Genomic DNA, 12,956 nt, shown 5'->3' with positions numbered 1-12,956 from the left:
AAGAGATCATCCTTTGGATTCTATAATTGATGATATCTTAAGAGGTGTACAAACAAGAGCAAGATTGGTATCATTTTATGAGCATTTCTCATTTGTGTTATCCATTGAACCAAAGAAGATAGATGAAGCTTTGTTAGATGTTGATTGGGTCAATGCTATACATGAAGAGCTAAACAACTTCACAAGAAATCAAGTATGGGAATTAGTTGAGAGGCCTAAGGATCATAATGTGATTGTAACAAAGTGGATCTTTCGAAACAAGCAAGATCAAGATGGGATTGTTGTAAGGAACAAAGCAAGATTAGTGGCTTAAGGTTACACTCAAGTTGAAGGTCTTGACTTTAGAGAAACATATGCCCCAGTTGCAAGATTGGAAGCAATAAGGATCTTGTTAGCCTATTCTTGTGCCCACAACATCAAGTTATACCAAATGGATGTGAAAAGTGCATTTCTCAATGGATACATCAATGAGCTAGTTTATGTTGAGTAACCTCCTGGTTTTGAAGATGAAAACAAACCCAGCCATCTCTATAAGTTGAGAAAGGCTTTGTATGGATTGGAACAAGCACCAAGAGCATGGTGTTGGTATTTATTAAAGCACACAGATAAATTCGCAAGCGCATGGATACCGCTGTAGCTTTTACTCGGAAGTATTTCAAGTATCATATCTATAGGGAAACGTGTGAGACTAACTATGGTCTAACTTAACTAAGGGTAGCAACAAAGTTATGATAAATAGGAGCATAGAGAGGATAACTAAGGTTCTCTAATTCTGACTTGGGTAAGCTATGTCTTCTACTATTCAACTAGGGACATTAATAGGGAAAGAAAACAGCAGAGGATGCTTTCCTTCGCAACCGCGTCCTATGTGCCCTTACAAACGGGAGGTGGACTACAGAGGATTCAACGAGGCTATAAGAGTCACCCACGCAAGCTACCACCGATTCGAAATGCAGGATGCCTCTATGATTAATCTAAGTCTAAGCACCACGCTTACACTTATGATTAATACTTTACTCCCCCTAGGAAGAGAATAAAGTACTCAAAATAGTCACAAACCTGATGAACAATATAAACAAGATGCTTACTTAGATCAAAAGTTGATTAACAGAGAAGTCTTAGAAGTAAGATTAGATAGAACTTGGATCCGCCAAGGTACAAGCCGTAGAGAGAGCACCGACAGGCCGACACCTCCTCCAAACTCTTTCCTCACTCTCTATCTTACTATTATTTACAAGACTAGATCCTAAAGAGGACTAGTCTTTTCTTGATAGCTGGCTCTGATCCTGACGAGAAGAATATGAATTAAGGTTTTAGGATAGCTTCAGAGAAGGGGTCAGGGGCTGGTATATATAGGCCGAAGCATTAATTTTGGACCCTCGAATCAAACCAACTTGAAAGAACGGTGTAGATGCAATCTAGGAGGCGGTGAAGAACCGACATTTAAAGGAGGGGCTGACAGGTGGGCCTAGGGGGCCGGGTGACCTACAGGTGGGGCTAGCTGGCCCCACATGGCAGCCACCTACCCTCCACTTCGGTGGTTTACCTTCTGGAGTCTTCTAGAGTCTTCCCACGTTGGTTTCACTGTGGATAAACATGATTTGCTTTGATGAATAGGTCCTCCTTACCGATTTTCTAGATAAACCCTATTGAAAACATAGATTCACCAAAACTCATGGAATTTATTAGTTTAAACCCCTAAACCTATCTTGGTGATCATTTTGATGCATTGATATAAGTTATGTTGATGGTTTATAATGTATGTTAACGACCGTCAATAAGCTCCCCCAAACTTAACCTTTGCTAGTCCCTGAGCAAAGCCAAACTTAGCAATGGATCAAGAGTTGCTACAATGCTTTCACTCCTCAAAAGTACACATGCATTCAATCAAAAATTCTCCTCCAGACTAGAATAAACTAATCTGACTTTCAAACTTACCCATATTACCTTCAACCATGGGGCTTCTTGGCCTTCACTTGGGTCTTGAGCAATTGAAAGACAGAATGATCAAGTCAAACACTATGTCTCAAGTTCTTTGTTCAACCATCATTCTGGAGTTTTTATAAATTTTCAAAATAAAACTCAGAGATTCCATTGTATGACACTCTCAAGTCTCTCAATATATATGGTACTTGTGGATCCTCACCAAGGCAATAAAGATGTTATGCCTTTTTTCTTCCTACAACTAAAGCTTACGTGGAGTTCATAGGTAGGGAGAAAGCTAGGGCATACTTGCAATGCATATATTATAAAGTTAAACCTTGGATCCAAAGAGAGTTGAGTCATACAATCAAATCAAGATATGCATGTGTGTGGAATATATGGTGGCTAATTCTAATTCTACTTTGCTCCTTAAAAGTTTATCTCTTTTTTGAAACTTGGAAACAATTGCTAGAGAGCAGGGGCTATCTTATTTATCTCTTTTTTTCAAGCGGGCATCTAAGTACCCATTGTTTTAGATATCTCGGACACTTATCCATTTTTCTCAACTTTTTTTCTTTATCTTCCCTTTTTTATGAATAACTTTTGCATAGCCCCATGCCTCTTTTCTACAACAAAACTTTAGAGAGATAGCAACAAGAACTTGGCGTATTTATTTGATGGATGAAAAACCTATCAAGCATGTTTTTTGTGTTCACTCCCAGTGTAGGAGTAAAATATTTTTAGGTGGATCTAGATGGAAGGCATGTTTTTGCACCTACTCCCAGTGTAGGAGTAGTGCATATGTGGCTGGTGTGTATGTGATCTTGATTTTAAGAGTATGACAAACCTCTCATAAGGGTCAATAAAGCTTGACTGAACTCAATGCAAAGCAAGCAGCATATATGAGTGGAAGTTTTCCTAGCCTAAATAACATGTATGACTCTGGTAGGAATTCAAGCTTTGTCAAACAGGAACTCATCATGTAGTATTTTTGTGTTTTTCAAAAGATAAATCTCTAGAATTTTAGTGTCACTTGGAACAAGATAAATAGCAGCTCAGACCTTCTCATATCATATCCGTCAATTACCTAGACTTAGATTAATCATATGCTACCCACGAATTTCAAGTTCAGAGTAAATCTTTATATCAAAACAATCTTATCCAAAACTCGAGAGAATTCGAGGCTGAAAGCTAGGTACTTGAAAGGAATTACAACAGAGCAACTATTCATCATTTCTATTTAAGAGATCATTCTGAGTCCTCTTTATTTGCTAATCAACTCTTAAAAATAGAAATTAAAGCAAACTAGACACATCTTTTATTTTGTTTTCAATTTTACTAGATCACACATTATTACTATAACTATATATATTTATTATAAAGATATCTTTTTATTTTGTTTTTAGTTATTCATCGTTTTAATAATAAAAACTAAAACAAAGGGGAAATAATACATACCTGGATACACGAGGATGCTTCTCCTCCAAGCTAGCTCTTTCGCTAAGGGTTCGATATTATAAGTCCTTCTAACTAGACTTCTCCTTGTGAAGTTCATTGATCAAGTACTTTGGTTCGCTCTGAAGATGAGGATTCTTGTGATGACGCTTTTAATGGTGATGTCACCTCTCTTGGTTTTGAGTTTTGATTTTGGTTTGACAGGTTTAGGATCTTCACTTGTAGAAATTGGGGAATCAACTGTCTTCCCCCACACTTTGCTTGAAGTGTGTCCTGCTCATAAAACAAGGTAGAGAATAAGTGTATGGGCTCTGTTGGTGAAAAAACACCAATAGAACCAAAACTTTACTTATTCTTCCCTAACCTTAGGCACATTGAACAAGATGAAGTTGATGTTGTGTGTTTTGTTCAATTATGTCATGGGTGTTAAGATCAAAAGATTGAGCATGAGTGTAGCATTTAAGTATAATTGGCAAAAAGGGTTGAGTTTCTTAACCTTAAAAGGATTGTCTATTTATAAATCTTTACATGATTATGACTATAATTTTCTAGAGATAAGATGTGCAAAGTTTTAGATCATTTATTTAAGGCTATGAGATCAAGAAAATGGTGGTACGAACAAGCTCAAAGAACTAAACATGTTGAGTTAGTCAAATTGGATCGAGTAAGTTGTGACTCAAACATGTTTGTTTCTTATTTATGTGCCTTCCAAAAGCAAGGAAAAGTTTTTAAATAATGGTCATTTATCTATGGATGTTACCTTTGTCATTGGGTGTGGTAGCACCATATGATGAAGGGTAGATGACTCATGATGGTCCTTTCCTTTTTTGCTTGAGGTTTTCCTTGTTTGGCTAGCCTCGTAGCTTGAGCTATTCATGAGCTTTTTATCTCCTAGGTTGCACTCCTTTCTTATTCTTTTGTCATGCTATCTTTCTGCTCTTCAATCTTTTGACACCCTGTTAGTCCTTCTGCCTCACTCATTGTTTTATGCCTGCAAAGGATTAGTGGACAACACATACCCAAAGGAATATTCAATTTTGAAACACGAGTTGTTTGTCCAGAATTTTGTAGTTTTCATCTATGCTAATGAAAAGATGGTTTTAGGATTACTTTAGCATAGTTTTTTTATCATGTTCTATATAAGCTTGACTCAAGGCAAAGGTAACTTGCAACAGAAGACAAAGTGAATGAATTTTGGTACTTATAGTTCTTCCATCCATGATGAATGAACTGTGTCTTCTTTGCGCAATGTTATTGGAGTTCGTCATGTGCCTTGCTTCATCTCTGATTTGAATTCTCATGACTTACCTAAATTGAATTGAGAGTTTTCTACAAGGGTTAGTCCAACAAAATATCTAGCATCTGCTAAGGCCTTTTTTAATTCAATAACCAAACTAGACTCCATGTCTAATTTGATTAAGGAAGGCATTTTAACCTAAATACCTCGCTTAATTTAAAATTCCTTTGGAAGTATGTCGAGTACTTCCAAACTAAAACTTACTATGATAGATAAAGGTAATATGAAAGCACTATAGAGATTTACTCAAACAGAGATGAAAGAACACGATTGTTATTGTAACACCCTCGGTGTTACGCCTTAATCAAAACACTAAACCATGTCATGAGCATCATGTTTATGTATTATTGCATGTGGTAAAATGAGAAATTAAATTTTATTGCACTAATTCTTAATTTGAGCTCTAATTTATTCCTTGTCCAAATACTCTCCAGCATAGCTTGACTCACTATTGTTATCTGGATCCAACTCCATTTCTCGCTATTCATATTCTTCCTAATCCCCTGAGCATGCACACAGCACCCTCGCAGAGCGAGCCCATGAAGCACACTTGCAGTACACTTCGCTGGCAAGCCTTGACACTTTGCCACAGTGCCAATACTTCGCCGTATCGTGCATGGTGGGTTGGGCAGCAACTTCTAGCGTGACTCACACAGGGACTGCATGTGATGGTAATTAATTACTACACCCCGGCCGGCACGCTCGCTGCAAGTCCGGTAATTTAGGGTCGTCACCGTGGTGTTGTAGCTACTTAATTGGCGTTGGTCTTGGAAATGACTGCCAAGAAAGGCCGATGTCTAAAGATGCTGCCAAGCTGAACGAAGTCTGCTAGCGACCATGGTCCACGGTAGGACAAAAACGTAGTGACACAACAGACTTTAGTGTCATCTTCTCCTCACGTAATACTTCTTAAGCTACTCCTAGTAGATTAGTACCAGGTTCAACTAGCTTGCACGACCAGGCTAAGCAATATAATATGCAACAAAATAATCTTTATAGTTTGATAAATGTATTTTAGTTGAATTGTAGTACGTAATTCTAAGCAGACCCTGCAATTTATTTACAGTTCTCACAAACAGGAATAAAAACTCACAGGAATGGCCCATTCCTTGGTCTTGACCCAAAGACTTGGACTATACTCGTACACTATAGCTGAGCCGTGTCACACGTTTGTCAGAAGCCTGAAGGCACTGGCTCTACTTTGACTTGTTAGGTGAGAGAGTTTTGACCATGTATTACCTACCTGGTAGGCGACCTTCAATCCGTCCCCAGTCGGCTCCATCAGATACGCACTCGTTAGAGGCCCTGAACCCACCCATTCTCTCGTTCAAAACTCATCGCATCCATGATCCATCCCACATGCATGGATAATCATATTGAGGTGAGGTGATGAAACACTGTTCACCCATCCCACATGCATCCATCGTCAACACAGTAGTGGTACGAGCATGACCTGACCGTGACCGCGTGCAACGAGCCGGCCTCTCCCTCCCCACGTCTCCTGCCTTTAAAAGGACACACCGAGCCACCGAGCTGTTCTGCTCCACTAATCATTCACTTCTCTCAAATCAAGTAACCAGCATCTCACATCCAATTCACCGCTTCGTGTTCTACCATTTCCAAGAACACGCAAAGGTGCGAATAGATCAGTTGGTTAATCAAGCTAATTGGCCTCCTCTAATAATATCATTTTCTTCATCTCTAGAGCTTATTTAAATTTATTTATTTATTGTGTAATAAATTTTGTTAGATTCCTAAATTCATGATCTATCTGTAAGTGTATTTAGTTCATACAGTTCAGTGATACCTTTAGGCTTACTTTATTATTTTGAAATGCTTATTATTATTATGGTTATTTAGAGAATGAATTTTTGTGATGCATTGGTAGAAGTGCTAGCCCTAAAAATTTACAGTAGGCTCATGATAATATTAGATGCTCTCTGTTATAGCCTTAGAATAGGTTGATAAATGTGGAAACTAGTGCTCCTTGTTTTATCATATATATAGTAAATTGATATTAACAATAAGGATGCCTTTAGTTGCTAAGATAATATATGAAATGTTTCATACCTGTTTAGTGGGAATAATACATAACTTAGCGTATTAGTCATTAGAGTTAGCTTAGTAGCTTGGTAGATGTATTCTTATTTTAAGAGTTGTTGCCAAAATAGTAGTAATAATTGCATCATCATCACTGCATGCATATAGAGAACGAGCCAGTGGAGATCGTGACCTTCGATGAGCAGGAGTACGACAAAGTCATCGAAGTGTATGAGGAGGAGATCCTCGTGCAGGAGGACGTTCCAGAGCCGTCCGTCACTGACTTTGCTGACACCGCGCCTGCCCAAGACAAGCCCCGGTGCATAACCCTTATTTTAAATGATCACTGATATATATATATAGGATGTGCATTTACATTACAGGCATTTTATGGAAACTACATGCATAAATATATCTACCTATGAGTCCTACTAGTACAGGTCGAGTAGCTGCTATGCTCAGGATATCGGTAGCATGAGTAACCTACCGTTATTCACAAGTAGGTGATAAACATGATAACTCATGATAAAATGGTAAAGGTAAATGGTGACCGAGCAGGGATAGGGTTTGGGTACTAGTGGGTATAAAGGGTTGTGTCCTGCGGCCAACAGGGCATAGCTCGGTTACACTTTTTCCCTGTCTATGTCGATTAAGGACCGTTCGTTGCATATGACTCTAGGCAAGTCACAGATTTATTGTCCCGAGCGCATACTTGGGTATGGGCGCAAAGAAGGCTTGTTGCTCTCTTGTCGTGGATCCGGCTCTTTTTGGACCAACTGATGGGAAGAGGAGGTGGTAGAGGTCCTTGCACCACACTAAGTCCGGGACTCAGGATGTGGAGGCTTGGAGTCCAAGTTTGGATGGGGACCTGGACACCCAGGATAGGAGAGTGATAGGTTAGTCCTGCTTGTGCCTGGGGTACAAGCGGGGCATGTGTTTTTGAGGCACCCAGCTAGGCACATTGATTCACGAATTGCCGGGAAATCCAGTACGGCTTGTCTGCGGTTTAGCACCATAGTAAGAACTGAAAGTGGAAAAGGAGAAGAAATAGAACTGATTGCTCAACTCTTGTTTGAAAGTAGAACATGTGCTTATATAGACTGGCTAGATGATAACTTAATATGGCTGATGGTAATAATACATAAATAAGGACTGTTAACACTAGATTTTGGTCGACTCTGGAGGATGACAGGTGGACCCGCATGCGGGAAGAAGGATATTCGGCAAACAAAACGAGCGGTCGGCTAAATGCTTGTGCAGTCGGTTACTTCAGAAGGTGGTGACTCCATTTGGGAAAGCAGAAGATGGCAGGCAAAGCCGATCGAAAAGATGAAAGTTGTAATAATAAAGGACTCTGAGAGTTTAGGGCAAGGAATCATAGTTTCCAAGTTTATTTAAGAGTTCCTTTGTAAATCGTAGTCTTTTAGGACTCGTGTTTTGTCTAGGGTATAAATATTGACCCTTGACCATTGTAATAGGGGTTCACAACCAAATCAATACAACCGGCCCCGTGCCAACTTTCGAGTCCTTTTGTCATGTCGTCGAGTTCTTCGAGAGGAGTCATCGATCCATCGACCTCCGTAAGTTCCGACAACCTTGTTATCATGTTTAGTATCATGCGGTGGATTTAGACGTGATGCAAGTAGTCTTGTTTGTTTTCAATGATCGTGCGGGGGATCTTTGCTTGACAATCAAGAAGTCTTTGCTTATGCTTTGTTTATGAGTAGATACCGTGCGGCAGGCGTTTGCTCAATATGCTTAGTGAAAGCAAGACAGTTATCGGCTCTATTAGATACGGCAAAATCTAAATAGATTCATTAAGTTATCCTGTGTTGCATGTTTTAAATATTTTATATATTTGTAACACACTTCTGCCCAATCTAGATTGATATTGTTCGGCCCTCTCTTATGGTTTTATTCATGCTTCAATGATCATTGCTTTTCATATTACCTTTGCAAATAGATAACATGCTCATAATGGCTGAATTATTTTAATCTAGATTGTCACATGTCGTGGGTTCATGCATGTTAATTACGTTTAAGCTTTAACGAAACTAGGTGTCGTGCGGCAGATGCAGGTTTTAGATTAGTTTAGTCGTGTTTATTTGCATGTTCCTTCTTCATGGACCCCAACTCGGCTGGACTGCTGAGCTTGGTTATGCATTAACTCATAATTAATTTCACTTGTTCAAACATGTCTTCCCATGCACATGCATTCGGCAATCGGATCTTTACGTGTGTTCATCTTACGATTAGTTGAATGGTTTATAAACTTGTTGGCAGACAGCTTCCTATAGCTGTATGTCATTGTAAGTGGCTTCAGGGCCGTATATATGGAACTGTCTGGTCTCACCCGACATGTTCTGTTTTGGCATTTAACTGTTTTATCCCTTGTTAGTTTTTTTCAGGTCAAACTGACTGGCACGTTTCTGGATCATGAAGCACCCGGGGACCCAATTGAAGCCACACTTTCCGACTTGCTGTGTGTGAGGCACAGTGTGTCACATTTTGTGTCAACACACTTTTTGGCACGCCTGGTGGGACCATCTGTTAGTTCAAGATGGCGTCTGAGATCAACAATGATCATGTTCTGGATGTGAGCATGGTAGAATTGCCAGATAATTATAGGGATTTAGTGCTACAAGCATGTGAGCAATACCAACGGAAGTGTTTGATGTCTTTTTCCAAAAACAAGAGCAACAAAGTGTTTCAAAAGCAGTCAATGCCAAGGGTTCTTCTTCCACATCAAACTGATTACACTAAAGAGGAGGATGCTCAGAAGATGGCAGCCCTGGTTTATAAAGCTATGGGAGAAACCATGACAAACCATCACACAGCTTTTCTAAATACCTTTCGGGCAATCATGATCAGTACTTTTGGTCCAATGGTTGATAAATACTTTGAAGAAAATGTTGGCCCACTCAGTGGACCGACACTTTTCAATGTTCCAAAGCATCAAGAGAAGCCTGTTGGAAAAGAAGTAGCGTCGACTTCAAATATAGGTGGATTGACTCACACTGAAAAGCAATCACATCCCACCTATGGCCAGGTGACATTTGGTACTACAGGAGAAGTGCCACCTTTAGCTTATAGAGTTTCTCTAGCATCAAACAGATTGCAGAAGAATATGTATGGAGATGGGTATCAAGAATTTACTGATTACAATACTATCAATGCTGTGCCAAATCCAGGGTATAGGAGTGTTTTAGGATTGCCTTCTGGAGTGCAAGTACAAGGAAATTAGGATTCAGGCATTGATGTTTTGATGCACAGGATGGCTGATATGATGCAAAATCAGTTCGGCTTGAAGCCAAAAAATCAATCCTATTCATACAAGTCTCCTTATCCAGAGTGGTACAACAGAGTGGTGTTACCTCCAAGGGTGAAGCCTCCAACAGATTTGACCAAGTTTTCTGGTCAAGATGATACTAGTACCATAGAGCACGTCAGTCGGTACTTAATACAGCTTGGAGAAGCTGCTTCAGATGAAGCTTGGAGGATTCGATATTTTCCTTTGTCTCTTACAGGACCAGCTTTCATGTGGTTCACGTCTTTACCAGCTCATTCCATTGGTACATGGGCAGAGCTAGAGCAGAAGTTTCATTTATATTTCTACACGGGTACTAATGAGAAGAAGTTAGTCGATCTCATGAGTCTGAGGATGAGAACAAATGAGACACCATTGGAATATCTTTGCAGATTTAGGGAGACCAAGAATATGTGTTATTCTCTGAATTTACCAGATGATCAACTACCTGGAATAGCTATAGCAGGAATGTTGCCGAATATCAGGGAGAAGTTGTTCGGCATGGAGTTTGATGATCTTGGCCAACTTGCACAGCGTTTAGCAGCTATGAGTAATCAGGCCCAAGGATTCAGGAGAGATAATCGCTTTTAGAAGAATAATGCCACTAATGAGGTGCATCAAGGTTTTCTGGAGGAAGCGACTGAGTATATTGATGAAGATGAGATAGCTGCAGCTGAGTTGAATTGGGCAAAGGAGCCTACTCAAATTAGTCAACGCTGGTTGAAACAACAAAAGGGAACCTATGATTTTGATGTTACTAAGGCAGACAGGCTTTTTGCATTATTGATGAAGGAAGGACGTATCAAGCTGCCAGAAGGACATCCCATGCTACGTCTTGAAGGAGTGAAAGACAAAAAGTATTGTGGCTTTCATAACACTAATTCTCACTCTATCAATGATTGCCGAGTGTTCAGAATACGAATCCAGAAAGCTATCCAAGAGGGACATTTGAAGTTTGATGGCAAGATGAGAATTGATGATCAGCCTTTTCCACAAAATATGATTTCTTTCTCTGTGAATATGGTCTCTGCCAATGATCTCAAAGGTAAAGGCAAGATGAAGGTGTTGACTTCTGATAGAGCAAAGAAAAGTGGTGCTGTTGACCCAGATCGGCAAGTCACCAGTAGAGAGCTACAGCAACGAGTTCAGTTTCAGAATAGCCGAACCGAGAAAGGTCAAACTTCCAAACCCAGAGTTACATCATGTATTTTGCTAAACAAGTGGCAGAGAGAACAAGAGAAGGAATACTATAAGAAGCAATGGTTTATGGAAGAATGCCGGAGGTATGAGGAAGAGGTATACCAAAAGGAGCAAGAAGAATACATGACAGAACAGGAGCAGTCTCATTGGGGTTGTTCATTCTTTAGGCATTGTTGGAATAAAGGCTTGAGGTTGCCTGCTAGAAATAATTGTCCGGAGTGTAGTGCTCAGTACTCCGAGTATAGGCAATCTTGAGTCAACCACCGTCCCATCTATGAAAGACTTGGAACGAAGGTTCCTGAAGATGATCGACGCTTAAAAATAGATGATTTTGAGAATCAGCAAAGGAAAAGATTTGCAGGTCAAGGTTGGATTCATGATAGGGTGCATAATGAAGAAGCTGATTCCTATAGATACATATGGCAAAAAGGACAGTGGTGTCCTCCAGGCCTGAGGAAAAGTTAGAAAAGAAGAGTTCAACGGTTGAGGAATAGGGAGTTGAAACAGGAAGTTACCGAAACAAAGCAAATATGGCGTCCTAAGAAGAAGCCTGATGGATGTGGTCCTTCGGCTGATGCTTGCATGGCTTTCTTCCTCCCATTAGAGTTTATAGCTCCCAAAAGCCAAGATGTCCAAGAAGAGGTGTACTCTGATTTTGATGAAAGTGAATGTCAAGATTTGATGGCTTAGCTTGTATTAACACAGCAGGCTATTTTTGACAAACCAATCAAGAATCGTCACTTGAGACCACTCTATTTAAAGGGATATGTCAATGGCAAGCCTTTAACTAAGATGTTTGTTGATAGAGGGGCTGCTATCAATATCATGCCTTATACTACCTTTAGAAAGCTTGGGATGACTAATGAAGAATTGTTGAAAACTGACATGGTGCTTAGGGACTTTGCTGGCAACCCTTCCGATACCCGAGGTGCTATCCATGTCGAGCTGACTATTGGGTCGAAAACTCTGATTACTACCTTTTTTGTCATTGATGGCAAGGGGGCATATAGTCTACTCTTGGGCAGAGATTGGATCCATGCTAATTGCTGCATTCCTTCAACCATGCATCAAATTCTCATTCAATGGATTGGAGATGACGTTGAAGTTGTACATGCTGATGATTCGGTAAGTGTTGCTACCACAGAATCTACCTACTGGGAATATGAAGGCGTCGATTGTTTCTCTGGAAAAGTGTGGAAAGAAGGTCCTATAAATGTTTTCAACGAGGGCCAACAGCCGATCCAAGCAGTCGGCTCTCATAGTAATTTTTAATAGGAAATCCTGTCGATGGCAACAAAGGAAAGTTGGGACGTGGTTTTATGTCGGCTGATAAGTTGGAAGAAATTGATGTTGGTGATGATTCTAAGCCAAGGCCGATGTATATTAGTGCAAAGTTAGACCCAGAATATAAATCAAAGTTGATAGATCTGTTGAAAGAGTTTAAAGATTGTTTTGCTTGGGATTACACGAAAATGCCTGGATTGGATCGTTCCATTGTTGAGCATCGATTACCCATTAAACCTGGATTTTGTCCTTACAAACAACCTCCACGGAAGATATACAAAGAGGAGGTATTGGCCGATGTGAAGAAGGAGGTTGAAAGATTAATAGAAGCAAACTTCATTCGGCCATGCAAGTATGCAGAGTGGATTTCAAATATAGTACCGGTATACAAGAAAAATGGAAAAATGAGGGTTTGCATAGATTTCAGAAATCTTAATAAGGCCACTCCCA

This window comes from Miscanthus floridulus, chromosome 18 (genome assembly GCF_019320115.1).
Source record: "Miscanthus floridulus cultivar M001 chromosome 18, ASM1932011v1, whole genome shotgun sequence".
Lineage (NCBI taxonomy): Eukaryota > Viridiplantae > Streptophyta > Magnoliopsida > Poales > Poaceae > Miscanthus > Miscanthus floridulus.
This window is presented reverse-complemented; position numbering follows the sequence as displayed.